The following is an 18,487-nucleotide window of genomic DNA, read 5'->3' as shown; positions in this document are numbered from 1 at the left end:
GCCTTAAGCAGGGGTGTGTTTTAATTTTAACGCCAACCCTTTTCAATTTATTTACAGCCGATCTGCCACCTGCTCTAGAAGCCTGCAACGCATACGCCCCCCGACTAGGGGGTAAAGCCCTGCGCAGTATATCCTATACAGATGACGTGGTCCTGGTTAGTCATACCAAAGTAGGACTGCAGCATCTCATTAACACATTGCATGGATACGCCGAAGAGAACTCCCTTGAAGTAAATATTGTCAAAACCAAAGTACTGTCAATAACTGGGAACAAAAAGTCGCACTCTTGGCTCCTTGGAACACAGGTATTTACGAACTGCTCTGAATACAAATATCTTGGCATCATAGTCGACAAAGGAGGTCGTTTCTCAAACCACCTTAAGGCCACAAAGACAAAAGGTATGCTGATCGCGACAACACTTAAACAACTTAAAACTAAGTTGACTGGCCCCACTCTCCTACCACTGCTTCGTGTTGCCCAAGTTAAAATACAGTCATCTATTACTTACGGCAGTGAAGCATTAAGAGGCACAGACGCGAAACTGCTGGAAACAATCATTTCAAAAGCATACAGACTTCTCTTAAATCTGCCATCTTACACCTCACAGGCCCAGATCCGGCTAGAATTCAGACTAACGAGTCAAATGCTCGCAAGGATAGGATCATACATTAAGTGCTGGTACAAAATAAAGAATTCACCAGAAAACACACTGAACCATCAGCTGTGGCAAGATCTGTGCAGTTGCTCCAAAATGCCGGGGAAAAAATACTAAGCATGGGCGGAAAATCCGTTCCACTCGCGAATTTTGCAGATTTTCGGTAAATTCGCAATCCGCGAACACTCGCGAATTTACCGAAAATCCGCAAATTCGCACGCAGCGGATTTTTTTTTCTTGGTGATACAATTTTGCGCCGTGCGGTGTAAGTTCGCAATTGCGAACATGTAGGCAGCAACAATCTCGCACTAGCGAAATTACAAAAATTGCAATTCTGCACAAGAAATCCACTAGCAAGCAGCATAGACCTTCTGAAAATGATGATTTTTATCAGAATAACTCCTCAGGTTGACATTTGCCTGCACTTTTTGGGATTTGAGGCCTTTTGACTTTCTTTGGATCACTTTTGGATTAGAAATCAACTTTCACAAGTAAGCTTGTTTGGGGCATTACAGTTGCTGTAATGCTGTTCTGCAGAAAAACGAGTTTTGCAAAAGTGAAAGCATTCAGCAGGTTCAAAAGTTCAAACTCATCGTTAGTAACCATTCCCTGTCGTGCTTCCTGACTGGGGCCCCTCCAGAGTTCAGTTGCTAGTTGCAACAATTGTATGACCCTGCTCTGACCCTCACAGCAGGCTCATAGAATAGCTACAAGTAGGCCATAAAAGGTCCTGGAAAAAAAATTGCATTACAACAGAAAGCAAATTACAGATAAGGAAGCAGGTGCCAGACTGGAATTTTAAAACAGTGACACATTAATAAATCAACCCCAAATTAATTCATGTCAGTTGAAGCAGGGCTGGTGTGCTTGCTTTTTTCCCCCATAATCTACAGTGATGATGAGCCAGAGGGTGACATTGATGTACCAGAGGGTGGCATGGGTGAAACAGAGGGTGGCAGGGGTGAAACAGAGGGTGCTGGGAACCTGTGATGATGAACCAGACGTAGAAACAACATATTCGCGACCGTTGCGAGCCGACATGTAAGTTCGCAATTGCGAACTGGTACAAAACCCTCGCGAACTGGCAGAAATCCTTGCGAACACACACAAAAAAAAAATTCGCGAGAATTCACGGATTTTGCGGATTGCGAGTTCGCAAATTCGCAAAATTTGCGAACGCCAGATTCGCAAAATTCGCTCATGCTTAAAAAATACTTAGAGGAGTCCCTGACTGTTACAGGACTAAAAGAACTACGGGAAACCCTATTACCGCACGCACAATTTAAACATCTAGTAAATCAGAGTATAAAGAGACTTTCCCTCATAGAGGACAAAGCTATCTTTGCTCATAGGCGTCACGCCTGGATGACTCTGAGTACATATAAATCGCCTGGGTTACAGGCATACTTTGGACTGGGGTACTGCAGGAAATCAAAAGAAGCCTTTTTAAAACATAGGCTAGGAATCCTACCAGCCATACCACATCTACAACCATGGTTGAGAAGGAACTGTGGAACAACATGCAGGATATGCAGTGCAGGGAAAGAAGATATCGAACATTTGCTATGCACCTGCTCGAAGTTGAGAGAGGAAAGAGTAGCTCTTCTAAAAACGTCTTTTAATGAACGCAGAATACACACACGCAGACAAGCAGTCCTTGCATGCTTCGACTCAGGATTTCCGTCACTGAACGGGAAGTTGGTGAAATTCTTGAAATTAGTGATGCTTAAATTAACAAACCAAGATGTTGGTGGCCCAGACAAGACATAAGGAACTATGGACACTTCCCAAACCCTTATTTTACTACTGTTATATCTTCTAATAATTATGATCTCTCTTTTTAAGACTTTTTATCGATGAAATGTGCACTCAATTGTATTTTTTGTAATGGCTTTAATTAATCAGAAACAATTTTTTTTTAATTACTTACTTACCCTCAGCATGCCTAGGTGGTAAGGGTGTTTCTACCCAGCCCCTTTTTCTTGTTTTTTAACCTTTTTGAACTTTCCTTTTTTTCTTGTGACTTAGTTCAACCGAGTCAAAAGATGGCTGCCAACACTTTCTGGATTGAAGTGGTGGCAAGTACTACACAAACCTATTCATGGGTCTAAACAAATAAACTAAAGATAATCTGAAAGAACAAAATCCACCTCACTATCAAAGGGAAACATATATATGTCCTTAGAGCAATTGGAAGACCTACTCACAAGGACGGATACCCAACAGTCACTAATGGTGTCATACTTTGTCATCATCTGGGTCTCCTCCTAGTAGTGACTCTCTAAGGGCTACCCCCCTATAAAGAACCAGGGGAGATGGCTCTTGGATATGAAAATAAGGACCTATAAATTATGTCCAAAAAATGTCACGAGTACCTAATTGACCTACAGACGTGAGCAGTTGATAAGTGTGATGGTAACAAATGCAGTGCAAAAAACAAATTTCAAAAAGTGAATTAAAATTGGTCATTTAGAGAAAAAACTATTTAATGGTATCTCTCAGTACTCAAATCTAAATACAGTGCAAAAAAGACAGCTTTTAAACAATTAACTGTTGTGATAGCTAACACATGGGTGTTTCTATAGTGAAATTTCTGCCTTATACATACAATTGAAAAAGACACACAAATGATGAACGGAATGAAGAACAAATCAAACATTCAACCCCAGTCAAGAGATCTGGGTTAAATCCATTGTTCTTTTGCTCACCGTGCCACACCAGTTTAAACTCAGCCATATGCAAATCATTCTTGACCCAGCTCCTCATGGGAACAGTCCAGCCCGAACTGCCAAGCCAGGTCCTCCCTGGCCCAGAAACAAACATACTGGGTCCGGTGTCGGGGTAGTACACCTCATCAGCCAGGCCAACTTGAATCCAAATGATGGACAAAAACTCCAAAACCGGTCCCAGGAATGCTTGTTTCTGGTCCAGTGAGGACCCGGCTTGGCCATTCGGGCTGGACTGTTCCCATGAGGAGCAGGGTCAAGACTGATTAGCTTATGGTTGGGTCTAAACTGGTGTGGTGTAGTGTGCAAAAGACCAATGGATTCAACCCAGATCTCTTGCCTGGGGCTGACTGTTTGATTTACTCAGCATTCCGTCCATCATTTGCTGCTGTAGCACTTTTAACCCTAAGTGAGATGGGTATGTCCAGACGTCGGTCCCTTGCTCGCTGTGCCACTGTATTCAAGCTAACCTGGCTGATGAGGAGTGAAAACCCAAAACCGTTCTCAGGATATTTGTTTCTGGTCCAGTGAGGACGCAGCTTGGCAATTCGGGCTGGACTGCTCCCATGAGGAGGAGGGTCGAGTCTGATTTGCATATGGCTATGTCTTAACTGGGGTGGCACAGTAAGTAAAAGAACAATGGATTAAATCCAGATCTCTTGACTGGGGGTAAATGTTGGATTTACTCAGCGTTCCATCCATCATTTATTGCTGGGGCACATTATACATAAAATTGCACATTTATACTGTGTCTATGTATGTATGTATGTTTGTATATATATTATAATATATTTAGATGTGTGGGAATATATCTCCAAATTTATATATTAATGTTTACTTTAAAGGGGGGTAAAAAGATGTATGATCATTTCCTTTTCAACCTTTGCCCAAACTTCCACATTTGACTCATCCCAAACCTCTCCGATGACTATGGACTCTCAATCACCCTTTCCAATGTCTTTAATCCTTTATCAAATTCATCCAACTAACAGGAGAACATGTTCAGTGATCCCAATAACAACTCACTACTTCTCTTTTCTAATCCACTCAAATAAATCTATCCCTTTCAAAACCATTACAGTAAATGTGTGAGATCTTAAAGAGCACTAACTTAATACACAGACCACAACTACTACACAAGAAAGGGAAAATTATCACGTTTTACTATTCTACTAACTTTTTTCCTCTAACCTCAGGTTTACGACTAGCATGCTACTTGCCGCAAAGCGCTTCAACGCCTCTTCAGTGGTAGCAAGCTCTATATACAAACATTTTACAGGTGCAGTTACAATTGCAATTTTTACAGAGTATATATAGAACAGTATATCTAATGTAAACCCAGTGCATGAGAAAGTAAAAAGCGCTATAAAATCTCCCTTTGTCTTTTCATTTTTTGAGCAGTTAAACTCCAAAGGGTGTATCTTTGTTTCCTCTGATGGACTGCTGGGTGTAGGTAGCAGCCAGTTGTAAGGTTCCACCTGTGCTCCTCTAATTTCTCCTAGACAGAACACCTGTTGGACATAAAGTGAATCATATATTGCCCTTGAAGTGAGTCATTATGCAGAAATCACAATCGAAACTCAAATAAGGGCATGCTACACCTCCCACAGTGAAGCTCTCCAAAGGCTTGTGGACACTGCTCGCTGTGTTGGCCCATGGCACCGGGCCACCCTTGAGATGATCGGTGGAGCTGACACGAACCCAGTTCCAGCTCAAGAATTGCAACCAGAACGAGGGTCTGGCCAGCTCCCATTTTCTCCCAGCAGTGCAGACCTGGTAGTCAAACCCAATGAAAATGATGTGGCAAGCGAATGGCTCTGACCCATCCCCACTACCTGCCATTTGACTAACTTTGTTCGTGCCTTCATGAGCTGAGATATTTCGGAAAAGCGTAGTCTGATAACTCTGGGAGATCAGGCAGCAGTCAAATCAATTTAAAATAAACGCTTTGGGCTGGGATCCCTTTTCATCCTTCTTGTATCTTATTAAATTAGACCGATTAAACAGATTGTATGACTTCTTGAAATGTCCCGCTGGACGAAGTGCTACCCGGCCCCCTCCTCGCCGGCGCCCCTGCCAGAGATCAGGCCTCTCAGCTGTCACTTACACGGCAGGGTTAAGATCTGATTGCAGGTACTGCCGGGGAAGCCAATGGGAAGCAGCCGGGGATGATGGCGTGTGACATCAGCTCCCAGACTAGTACATGCTGGAGAACAGCTGAGCTGGCTCCCAGCTCCAGCGCCCGTGCCAGGATGATGGATGTTTACATATCTTCATTGAAAGCCAATTATCTCGCTTCGGTGTGAGGCCGCGGGATCCCTCTGCTGCACCGAGCCGGTCCAGCTCCTGCCTTCGGCGCGGCACGTCTTCGGCTGGAGCCGCTCCTGCTGCAGCTTCGCCGGGATTCAGCTGGAGACGAGACGGGGATGCTCGGGAGAGCCTGTACGGCCGGGCAGTGCTGCGTGTGGCTGGGCTTAAAGGTACAGTACCTGGCGGCTGGACGGTGATTGTCTGGGGGTACCATGTGAACTTGTACTTACAGGGAAATAGTGCCCCGTGAGTCTGAGTTTAGCAGACCATCAAAAATACGCTCTGTATTTATTTATTAGATGCTGCGTTACCCCTTCAGAGCTTTCTTTTAATCCTGACAAGTATTACATGCGCAGGGGACAGTGTGTGTTATATGGTGGGGTGATATACCGTAACTGTGATGTTGACAGTACAATGTACCGCATATGAAACCTATCCTCGTGAAATGTAAGTTCTCCCTCGAAAGGCTGAGATGCAATGTTTAAAAATCATTGTGTGCTGCTAGAAACAGTTGCCGGCACTTTCAGATTTGGGCATCATTGAATGTAGCACCCCGCAGCTGGTGCCGTGCCTTCTCCCAGGTGTCCCCTTTCCACAGCGCTGTTTTCAACACGTTGTCTGCTCCGCGCATCCCAGCACGTTGCACACGCACTTTTACCAGCACCGCCCGCGCCCTTGCTTCTTTCTCCCTGTCACGTCACCTAGTTTCACACAAGCCGCAGCAGTATTTCTATTTTTGTAAAAAAAAAAAAAAAAAGCGCCCTTAAAACTCCCGAGCTGGTGGGGATTTCGGAGATTAGGTCTGACACTGACACTGACAAATCAGATACGATAAAGGTATATAATTGACTGAGGGAGCGCAGGGGTGAGTGTATGAGGAATCCAATAGCCTGCCAGTCTCGTCAGGGGCAGCGTACAATGGGGATGCTGCAGGACGGGCCAAGTTCAGCGAAGGAGCGGCGGCAATTACTCCCGCGCACAGGATTGGATGCGTGAAACCTTCCTTGTCAGTTCCAGCATCCCCTCGCACTCCTCTGGACTTCCACTTATTACGTTGCGCAGCACCGCAGTGAGTTTTTTCTGCATTTTTTCTAGGGTCAATTTAAGTGAATGTCGGGATGTAAGGGACTTGGTGGAATTAGTGTTTGAAATCTTTCTGAACACTTACAAGACAGTGGAATCAGTGAGTTTACAGTATAATGCATACGCGTCTCCCTATACCATTAACGAGCGTTCCAACGGGAGTTATCATGCGATAATTGGCCACCGCACCTTCCAAGTTATGTCTCACCTTTTGATCGCCCAGTGAAGCAGAGTTCCAAAAAGTAACTTTAGAATCATTTAGTACTCACTCTGGAAGCCAACTGGCTGGTCAACTCAGCATGAATGTCTCGTGTTCTTATTTACTAGATGTATTGCAAATATAAATTGTCCGAGGCACTGACATATAACGCAAGTTAGTGATATTTGTTTTATTGACCTGTGAAGGATGACAGGCTGAGTTCCGCGCAGGCCTCCTAAGTGCATGTTGTGGGGGACAGAATGGCTGAGCATCCTTCACAACTTCCCGCTCCCCGCACAGGTCTTGTCCAGCCTCAGCTCCTCCGCGGCTCCCTTTCTCGCCTCACGTCCCTGCATGGTTCCTGTCATGCGTCGCTAGACGTAATGGCGTTTTAATAACTTCTTTCTAGGTGCTCGCGTATTGACCGCAAGCTGTTTTTGTACTCCGTATTGATTCCTTCATGGCTGTTAAAATAATTAAACATGCGAGCTTTCTTCCTCCATCCATCAAGGCATATCTGCATTTTCCGTTGGACACGTTAGAGATGCTATCTTTTAATGAGCTTGGGAAAGTCACTCCGAGTCGAACACACCTGTCCGTGCTTCCCAGAAAGCATTAGTCACTCGTGTGCCAGCCCAGAAATGCCAACACGAACTGATCAGCGCCAGTTGAAAATGTCATTTCCATTAGATTTTGGGATTCACGCTCAACCTTCTATTTTGCAGAAGAGTTTTATGCATGCGGAGGTTAGCACGAGGAGCCAATTGTACGAAAAAGAACTATTTTACTATGCAAACGACCTTTAATATGCAAATGAATTGACATTTCCCACTGGCAAGTAGCAGTGATGCTTAGCAGGACAGAGTTAAGTTGCAAACTGACTGCGTTTTTTTATATTCCAAGGCAGGCGAGATAGCTCAGTGAGCTGAGCAACTAAGGGGGTATAGGGTCGACTCAGATATTCATCTTTCGAGGTTAACAGCGTTGAGATTGGTAATGTTAACACTATTTTTCTTCAGTGGTGCTCGCTCTTGCCTCTTCCTGGTTGAAATTCATGGACATCGCGTGACCTGTGATAACAATACAGCCTGCGCCAGGTACTAGCTGGTAAATCTATGTTTTACACAAGTAGTCACATGGAATTCCGTTCAGAAGAGCGGAGGCGTCAGAAGTTATTCCCGATCATTTGGCGGTCGGATGTGCAGTGTGCTAATTGCTTGTGTGCGTGCACGCGCCAGAGATGGGAGTTTTGTGTGATGTGTGCGGCTTGATAGTCAAGGACTCCCGTAATCAGCATTCATCCACAACTGTATTCATGCGCCGCCTTTTTCATGTGTAACAACATCTGTCACCTTGAAGCAGCATTCAGCAAAGGAGCACGTTCTGCGATAAATCTGTGCTTGAAGGCACTGGGCAGAGCTAATGAATACCAAGTCCCCTTAAAGGGACAGCTTCATGGTACATGTTTTTTGTACCACGAGACCGTCCCACCAGATCCACCAACACTGACACAGAAAAAAAAAAATGGCCCCTGGGTAAAAAATCCCGGTTTAAGATGACAGCAGTCAGGTTGTCACTGTCTAGGCCATCCACACCTTCAATTCGCCTTACCTGAAGGAGGACCTCACCTGTGGCTCCATTCCGTCACCTGTCACTTCTCATTAAATATGTGGGGGAAGACTGGGGCCAGTGACACGTCACTGATGTCCTCAGGCGCAGCCACATGTGGTACCATAAGAGCATCCCCCAGGTCAGGATACAGGACAGAAAACCACACCGAGCATTTCCCACATAGGTCTCTCTACAAACCACATCTTCCGCCCAAGGAAAACCTACCCAGCAGGGTGCTGCCAATCTACGTAAAAAGGTTCATCACCAAGTCAGTGTTGTATAAGCAGTGCCTTGAATGTAAATATAGAATTGCTGGTATTCACTATCCACATTACCCTTTTGCTACTGAGAAGTGCTGGTATTCTTCTATTCAATGTATTGAGGCAGTGCTGAGAAGTGCAGTTACTTGCCCTTGACCCTTCTGACCGATTTGGTCGGTTTGCAATCCGCTCAACCAATAACGATGTTTGTGGTCGGAATGTAAACCACACAGTCATTCCGAATTGATTCCGACTGGCTTTCGCAGAATTCGTGTCGGACGGAACTGCATTGTACACCTCTATGGACAGGGTTTCCAACCTTGAGATTATGATGCCGATTTCCAACAGCTTTTCCGAGTCGGCCTGTCTGACATGGAAAGGCTGTCAGAAAGTGACTTTGGAGGCTCCTAGCAGGCCCCCCTTCATCCTGCGGCCTCCGGTTGTGGGCTGAAGGGGGTACCCAAGAGACCCCCTGTAAAACCCTGCACTGTGTGGCTGGCACAATGGGGTGCCCACGACACTGTGCAGGGTTTTACAAACACACCTCATTTCCCCATAGGAGCCTGTGTTAATGACGGTTGTCAGGCAGAACACAGGCTTCCATAGGAAACAATCGGACTCAACCGAGCAGTATTCGGTCGCATCGTAATCGGTCGGGCGGAACCACCGAACGCGAGTCTGTCGGTACCGAATCCGAGACGTGTCGGGCGGAAAGTTTCCGCACAGCATCATAATCGATCTCCAGGCTAGGTCGCCCCCTCACGCTGCTGCCCTCCAGCCAGCCTCCTCTTCCAGCTTGCTGATTGCCTCGGACGACCCAGCCGCCGCTGAGCCGCCCACCACCAGACTTGCTCTATCCCTCCAGGAGGCCCCGCCCACCCTCAAGCCCATTCGCCGCCCCGCTCCCGCCACCCAGCTGCTCCTCCCTCCCGGCTCCTTACTTATGATGACCACAGAGCGACCGCGCAGCGGACGCGCCAATTGTGCGCCGAAGGCACGCCAAAGGCAAGCCCATCTACACCCGTCCGCGCCTGGACCGTGCCCAGCACCAGAACCCCTGGTCCTCGCCGATGCCAGCGCACCCGACGAACCTACAACGCCGCAACCCTCCACGCACTCAATGCTTGCCGGAACCCCGCCTGCTACCGAGCCACCCCGAGACGCACCCACGGACCCTTCACCTGCCAAGCCTGCCAATTCACCTGCCTCCAAACGTGCACCGCACCCGCCAAGCCGAACCCCAGCAACAACCACCTCAAGTGCATCCTGCTCAACACCCTCTCCGTCCACGGGCACGCCATCGAACTCTGGAACCTCCGCAACTCAACATCACCAGACATCGCCTTCCTCACAGAAACATTGATGAACGCCTCCTCAGCCCCCAACATCGCCATAGCCATCCCAGAGGGCTACAAGATCACCCGGAGGGACCGCGTCAACCAAACCGGAGGAGGCATCGCCATCGTCCACAGAAACACCATCCGCATCACGACCAACTCCGACGACACCCTCACCGCCGCCGAGCACCTTTACTTCCAGATACACACCAACCCCAAGACCACCCTCAGAGGCACCCTCATCTACAGACCCCCGGGACCATGCACACAATTCAGCGAAGCCATCGCACGCCCTCACCTCCACAGACTATATCCTCCTAGGGGACCTCAACTTCCACCTGGAGAACAACAAGGACTTCAACACCGCCGCCCTGCTGGATAACCTCGCCAACCTCGAACTCAAGCAACTGGTGAACACCCCCACCCACTACGTCGGCCACACGCTCGACCCCATCTTCTCCTCCAGCAAGCACATCTCCTTCAGCCACTCAACCGGACTACACTGGACAAATCACAGCTGCGTCCACTTCAGCCTCAGGAGAACCATGATCCACCACCACCCACAACAGGTTTCCAGCAGAAGCTGGAGCAATATCACCGCCGACCAGCTCACCACCACCCTCAGCCAGAACCCGCCCACCAACACGACGGACCCCAACGAAGCAGCCCGCAACCTCACACAGTGGCTCATCAACTGCGCAGATGAACTCGCACCACTGAAGAATCCTCCCAGCAGACCCGGCCGCAGGAAAGCCTTGTGGTTTACCAACGAACTCAAAAACTCCAAGAAAACCTGCCGCACCCTCGAGAAACCCTGGCGCCACGACCAGAGGGCAGAACACATGACCGCCCTCAAGAACGCCACCCGCAAACACCACCAGCTGATGCGCACCACCAAGAAGACAACATTCAAAGAACGACTGGACAACAACACCCACAACAGCAAGGAACTCTTCAGCATCGTTAAAGAGCTCTCCAACCCCAGCGCCTGCAACAACGACATCACACCCTCGCAAGACCTCTGCGACTCAATCGCCTCGTTCTTCCACCCCAAGATCGCCGACATACACAACAGCTTCGGCCCGCAGACCACGGACCCAACCACTGAACCAACGCCCCCACCACCACCCTCTGCACCTGGACCCCGTTCAGCACTGAAGACACCACCCGCCTGATGAACACCATCCACTCCGGCTCCTCTACCGACCCCTGCCCACACCACATCTTCAAAAAAGCTGACTCCATCATCGCACCCCAACTCCGGAACATCATCAACAGCTCCTTCGCATCCGCCACCTTCCCGGAGAGCTGAAAACATGCCAAGCTGAGCGCCCTCCTGAAGAAACCCAACGCGGACCCCACGGACCTCAAGAACTTCCGCCCCATCTCGCTCCTTCCCTTTCCAGACAAAGTCATTGAGAAGACCGTCAACAGACAACTCTCCGCCTTCTTCGAGACCAACGGATCCCTCGACCCCTCACAGTCCGGGTTTCGAGCAAACCACAGCCCGAGACCGCCCTCATCGCAGCCACCGACGACATCAGGTTCCTGCTCGACAACGGAGAAACTGCTGCCCTCATTCTCCTGGACCTCTCAGCAGCCTTCGACACCGTATGCCACTGCACCCTGATACAGTGCCTCAGCAACACCGCAATCCAAGGAGCGGCCCTGGAGTGGATCATCTCGTTTCTCGACGGAAGACCCCAGAGAGTCCGCCTCCCGCGTTCCGCTCCTCGGCCACCGAAGTCATCTGCGGCGTTCCGCAAGGATCCTCACTCAGCCCCACCCTCTTCAACGTCTACATGAGCCCTCTCGCAGCCATCACATGCCAAAACAACCTCAACATCATCTCCTACGCCGATGACACCCAGCTGATCCTCTCCCTCACCAACGACCCCACCTCCGCCAAAGTCAACCTCCAGGAAGGAATGAAAGACGTCGCGGAATGGATGAAGATCAGCCATCTGAAACTGAACTCAGACAAGACGGAAGTCCTCATCCTCGAACCATCTCCCTCCGCCTGGGATGACTCCTGGTGGCCCCCTGCCCTGGACACCGCACTCAAGCCAACGGACCACGCACGCAACCTGGGCTTGATCCTGGACTCCTCCCTCATGATGACCAAGCAAGTCAACGCCGTCTCGTCATCCTGTTTCAACACCCTGCGAATGCTCCGAAAGATCTTCCGATGGATCCCCACCGAAACCAGGAAGACTGTCACCCAGGCCCTCGTCACCAGCCGTCTGGACTACGGGAACACCCTCTACGCTGGAACCACAGCCAAACTCCAGAAAAGACTCCAGCGCATTCAGAACGCCTCAGCACGACTTCTACTGGACATCCCTCGCCACAGCCACATCTCTGCCCACCTGAAAGACCTGCACTGGCTCCCTGTCAACAAGAGGATCACGTTCAGACTCCTCACCCACGCACACAAGGCTCTCCACGACAAGAGCCCAAAGTACCTCAACAGCCGACTGACATTGTACATACCCACCGCCAGCTCCATTCCGCCAGCCTCGCCCTCGCCTCCGTAAACGAATCCGCAAATCCAATGTCAGAGGAAGATCCTTCTCCCACCTGGCAGCCAAGACATGGAACTCCCTCCCCACCCACCTACGCTGACACTGGACCATCTCTCCTTCAGGAAACAACTCAAGACCTGGCTGTTCGAGCAGTAGCAACCACCCCCCTCAGCGCCTTGAGACCCTAACGGGTGAGTAGCGCGCTATACAAATTCTGTTGATCTGTTTATTGTTATCGTTGGCCTGATGTTGGATGAGAAGGGGCAGTTTTAGCATTCAAAAATAATATACAACAAGACTTTCCTTTTTACTTTAAAGCATACGCTATATTGCAGCATTTATTACGAAAGGGGCACAGTTTTCTTTCTGTATGAAAATGCTAGCTGGCAAATTAAATTTTGCTATAGAGTAAGTTGTTCCTCAGCACTGGTACAGTATATTGCACAATTTCAGTCTCCATATCCGAGGCTTGAAAAGAAGGGACATCACATTCGCGGGAATCCTTCATGGGAGATTGAGAGGACACAGGACTGGATTTAAATGTATGTGAACGCCATCACTAAGCTCTATAGATGTTAAGACAACTTGTAGGATTTGAAATACTTTATGTGGCAGAAGCTAAACTTGCTGACAAAAATTCTGCAAACCCATGATAGTAATATGGTGAAAATAATCTTATAAATTGGTGAAATTCACATTGGATTGTGCAGAATAACATGGAAGAGGCAAAGGTAAGCTTTAAAATGTTTTAGAATTTGGAACTTCACAAAACTTTGACAGAGTAAACAAAAAGTTTTACAATCCTCTTAGCGACCAGCCTCTAGTTAAGCAGTGTAATTTATTTGAAAAGGTCTTCACTTTAAACCGCCTAATAAAATGCAGTATTACTCTGGGAGAAGTTTTAAACAGAATGGGTGTGATTCAAGGGAAAATACATACATCTGCACCCTGCAGTAGTGGCTCGTGCAGGGAGTGCCGCGGGGTGGTGAGGCGGGGCGGGGGAAGGGCAGGGTGGGGGGTAGTAAACTCCGGCTCACGGCCGACTGGATTAATGTAAATAAATGAAACAAACTTCAACCGGAGTGTACTGCCCCCTGTTAGATCTGGGGGTCTCTAGTTGGCAATGTTTATCACCTTTGTCCAAATAGGGACCCTTAAGCCTTGTGTAAGCCTTCTGTAAGCCTTGTGCTTCACAGGAGGACTGTCGCCAGTGTCCACATTATGGACGCACCACTCTGTGACACCTGGAATCAAGAAAAATAGATCAGAGAATTGCCCCAACAGCTGGTGACAATCTTGCTGCTGATCAGGGGTCAGTGTGGCAGAGAGTCTGACACCATCTACTGACCCATCTTGCTCCGTCACAGACAGGAGGTCAGGAAGAGGCTAGGTCTCCTCCTCCATTCCATCATCTGTCGCTAGGAGCATGCCCACTTCGGACCTTTCTAAGTGGGGCTTTAGGCTGTTAACATGCAGGACCCTCAAGGGGTTCATGGGAGACCGCAAGTTCACCAGATAAGTGACATCACTCTTGTGCTCCACCACCTCATATGGACCGGTCCACCTGTCATGGAGCGCACAAGGCTCCACAGGGGCCATGACCCAAAATTTCTGTCCAGGTTGAAGCTCAATCAGAGTGGCATTCTGATAGCACCACCGCTTCATTTCCTCCTGGCTGGCTTCCAGATTCACCTGGGTGAGATCACTGAAACGCAGAGTGTGGTTCCTGAAGGCCAGCATGTAGCTATATACATTCTGGGAAGGTTTCCTGTGAGATTGCTCCCAGCTTTCCTTGACCAAACTCAAAGGTCCTCTTACCGGGTGACCATACAAAAGCTCAAAGGGGCTGAACCCTAGAGACTTTTGTGGTACCTCACGGTAGGCAAACAGAAGGCATGGCAAGAGGACGTCCCAGTTACGCCTCATTGGTTCTTCAAGACCCATGATCATGCCTTTAAGGGTCCGGTTGAATCTTTCAACCAGCCCATTACCTTGTGGGTAGTAAGGAGTGGTGAACTTGTAGGTAACACCACACTCCTTCCACAGAGACTTCATATAATTAGAAATTAAGTTTGTACCTCGGTCAGACACAACCTCTCTGGGGAACCCCACACGGGAGAGGATCCCCATCAGAGCACGTCCCACCACGGGGGCCATCACTGTCCTGAGCGGAATGGCTTCCGGGTACCGGGTAGCATGGTCCACCAAGACCAAGATAAACCTGTTGCCCATGGCTGTCTTGGGGTCCAGTGGCCCCACAATGTCAATGCCCACCAGTTCAAAGGGGGTACTGACTACAGGGAAAGGTTGGAGAGGGGCCCTGTGCCTCCTCCCACTCTTCCCACTTGCCTGGCAAGTTTGGCAGGTCCTACATCGAGTATCTGAACTCTTCCGCATCTGGGGCCAATAAAAGTGGGAGACAAGCCTTTCAAAGGTCTTGTTCTGCCCCAGATGATCAGCTAAAGGAACATTATGAGCCAAACCCAGTAGGAAGGCTCTGAAGCGCTGGGGTACCACCAGCACACGGGCTAACACGGGCTGACCCAGGCTCAGCAACCTTAGGCTCGCTATACAGGAGCCCTTGGAGAATATTCTGTAGATGAAAGTCCTTACGAAGTTTCTTCTTCTTTCCCTTGGCAATGAAGCAACCACTGCAGGCCATCCCAGCAAACAGCACACTGGCAGAGGGGCATTCCAAACTCCTGCAGCTTCCTTGGTTCTTCTCCTTGGCAGAAAGGTTTCTTCTTCCAGTAGTGATCTAATTTCTTGGGATCAGGGTCCCAATATTTATACCCCAAAATCCTTTGTTCTCTGAAGGCAGAGAGGCCTCTGCCTAGTCCAAACCAGTTCCTGAGCACTTTGTTTACATGACTCTCTTCTTCCTTTCACTGTGCAGGGCAGAGACATCAGCCGCCCCACAGGAGGTGGTGCCAGCACAGGGGAGGGAGGATACAGCTCTGGAGCACTCTTTTGACATGATTCCTCCTCTCCTTTCACAATGCAGGACAGAGACATCAGACAAGCCACAGGGGGTGGAGCCAGCATTGTAGAGGGAAGGCCCAGCCCTATTTAGGTCCCAGGTGCAACTCCTCCCTCCCATCTAGATGCAGATCTCTCTATTCACTACTGGCCTGCCCAGCCTGTCTCCTGGAATTCCCCAGCCCTGTCACACACAAACCCAGACAAGGAATACACAACCCAGCAGAGGCAGGATCAAATGGTTAGGCAAGCAAATACCTGCTTTCTAAAAGTCGTATTTGCAAACACAGGATATTAAAAGATGTATTTTTATTATTCTGAGTTCAGGCATACTAAATTCGAATTTCTACCATGTTCCCTGAGTCAGTTAGGATTATAAGAATGTAATATTCTAACTGCCCATTCTAGCCTATGAGAACAGGTAGCCTTCAATAGTGAAAAGCGAAAATGGTTGTAATTCACTATTAGAACATGCTACACACATCAGATCATGTCCTACCCTATATTTACAATGCACCCTGCCCTTGGGCCTACCATAGGGGTGTCTAATATGAAGCAAAAGGAAGGTTTAGGGACTGGCAAGTGGGTGCACTTGGCCAAGTCGACATGGCAGTGCTAGACTGCACACATGCATTGCAAAGGCAGGCCTGAGCCACACTTTACAAGCTGCTTCTGTGGGTGGCACAACCGGTGCTGCAAGCCCACCAGCAGCATTTGATTTACAAGCCCTGGGCACACATGGTGCACTGTACTATGGGCTGACAGATAAATCAAATAATCCAATCATGGAATAAACAACTAATGTATCAATTTAACATAGGGAGCACTTGCACTGTGGCACTGATTAGCTGTGGCACAGTCCCCAAAGCATACATCCAGCAAAAACATATCAAAACAGAGGAGGCAATACATCAAAAATGCAAGGGAGACTCCTGCCAATGATGTCAGGTCTAACACCCCCATCCTGCCCCTCCCCCGCCCCGCTGCACTCCCTCCACGAGCCACAACTGACACGCAGAGATATGTTTTCACGTTTGCAGGTTACAACTTTTTCAGATTCTCAAACCTTTCCAGGGCTATGCCTGCCAAAATGCACCAGTCGCAGGTTTCCAGGTATATGCCTGAGAAAGTCACGTGGCTTTTTGCATCTGCATTTCTTCAAAGTGGAAAGCTAGTCCCGCTGTACTTTTGCTGCACATGCCTTCCCATACTAGAAAACGATTTGCTACAGCCCTGGCCTGGAGTACCAATTTGACAGTTTTCAGGGTGGGGAAGGGAGGGTCGAATAGAGATTTGCAAATGGACACCAAATGATGTGATAGCAGAGCAGAGGTTCCAAACCGTCATGGGTATCGGTGCATTAAACTGCCAACTCCTCACCCTTTGCCTCATATTTACTTGTGCGCAGTTTTATGCTGCCATGGGACATTATGAGGTAGGTGTATATGGATTTACAACTGCTAGGTTACATTTTGTAAATGCCTATCAGTGGTAAACACCAACACTTGCCCTTGTCAAACTGCTTGCCGAGTGCAAATTGATGAGTCAGTCGGGTCTAGTGTATGCAAAGTGTGCATATACATTGCTTTACTGTAAACTGACACAGGAATACATATGGGATTAGTGCACAAAAGTCGTATTGATTAACAGAGCCTTGCAATAATATGCTTAGAAAACTCCGTGCTATATGCATGCTGCCTTCCTGTGTCCCAATTCTTTCTTTTTACACCCCGGGTGGTTGGTGGTGATCATATATACAACGTAGCTCAGACGAGTAAAATAAGCTAAACTTTTGCCTCAAAAGATTTAACCAGAAAGTTGTGAATGTCAAAGTTTCATTGTTAACACTGCTTTGGTGCCTGCAGATCTGCTGCTGTTGAACAATGGGGCAAGCTTAGCTTGTGCCTGATGAATTTATCTCCAGGTAAACCTAGTAAGGTGATTACAACGAACTTTGGTTGAATCCTAGTTCCCCCATAGGTTTTTTTTTTTTGATATACGCGAATTTTGTGAAACGAAACCTAGATTACAACCTTTTTTATACACAGATGGCAAGGGTCTGTCTTTATTGCTGAAATCACTTGTTGGCCTTCAAATCCCATACATTCTCTCTCTTCAGGCTCAGCGTTGGATATTGTAAGAGAAGCAGTTTTGTAAAAAACGATTAGTGCCAATAAGACATTTGCCCCCCAGAATAAAATTCAATAATTAGTGACGTATCGTGAAACATCACCAGTCATATAACTCTCTGCCTGTGTAAGATTAATGCAAGCCCCACCGGTAGTTTTACGTTTTTTCCAGTCTTTTACAATCTGTGGTTCTGAACAGATAAAGAAGCGAAACCTGAGTTTAAAAATCTGTGCTGTCAAAGGAATAAATAGCCTTTTTAACAGTTTTATAAAACTGGGTTACATGTTAACATTTTTTATGCCTTTTACCATTCTATATTCTGGAAAAAAAGCATACAAGAAGTTACACCTAGGTTTATGAACAATGCCTAGCTTTATGTTTTGTTGACAAGACGTCATGACACCACTATGCTAAAATAAGGTGATGTGATTAGGAACTAAACAAATGACCAGAATACGTGTGACTGCTGCTTAGGTTTTTTTGTGATTTTTTTTTAGAGCAAAATGCTTCCTCATATCCATTGATGTACTTTGCGCCTAAATATAGCTTCAAATGTCGTTTTTGCATTCAACGTAATTGTCCATAATTCCATAAATTAATTCGCAATTTCACATAATCACGCAAGAATAACTTATGCATGCTTTGTGCACCACTAATTATAATGCTAAGAA

General features: G+C 47.7%; 1 protein-coding gene across 1 annotated transcript in view; it reads left to right on the top strand.

The window, feature by feature from the left end:
- Nucleotides 1-5,650: 5,650 nt before the first annotated feature.
- MGAT4C (MGAT4 family member C) overlaps nt 5,651-18,487 on the top strand; it is a 1,083,724-nt gene continuing 1,070,887 nt past the window's right edge. Inside the window, exon 1 of the mRNA XM_086936888.1 lies at nt 5,651-5,862. The gene's annotated coding sequence lies outside the window, so the exon portion shown is untranslated. The remainder of the gene's footprint in view (nt 5,863-18,487) is intronic.

The sequence above is a fragment of the Lissotriton vulgaris genome, chromosome 1_1, assembly GCF_964263255.1.
Source record: "Lissotriton vulgaris chromosome 1_1, aLisVul1.2, whole genome shotgun sequence".
NCBI classification, from domain to species: Eukaryota; Metazoa; Chordata; class Amphibia; order Caudata; family Salamandridae; genus Lissotriton; species Lissotriton vulgaris.
The sequence above is the reverse complement of the archived record's forward strand: the minus strand, read 5'-3'. Positions and strand labels throughout refer to the sequence as shown.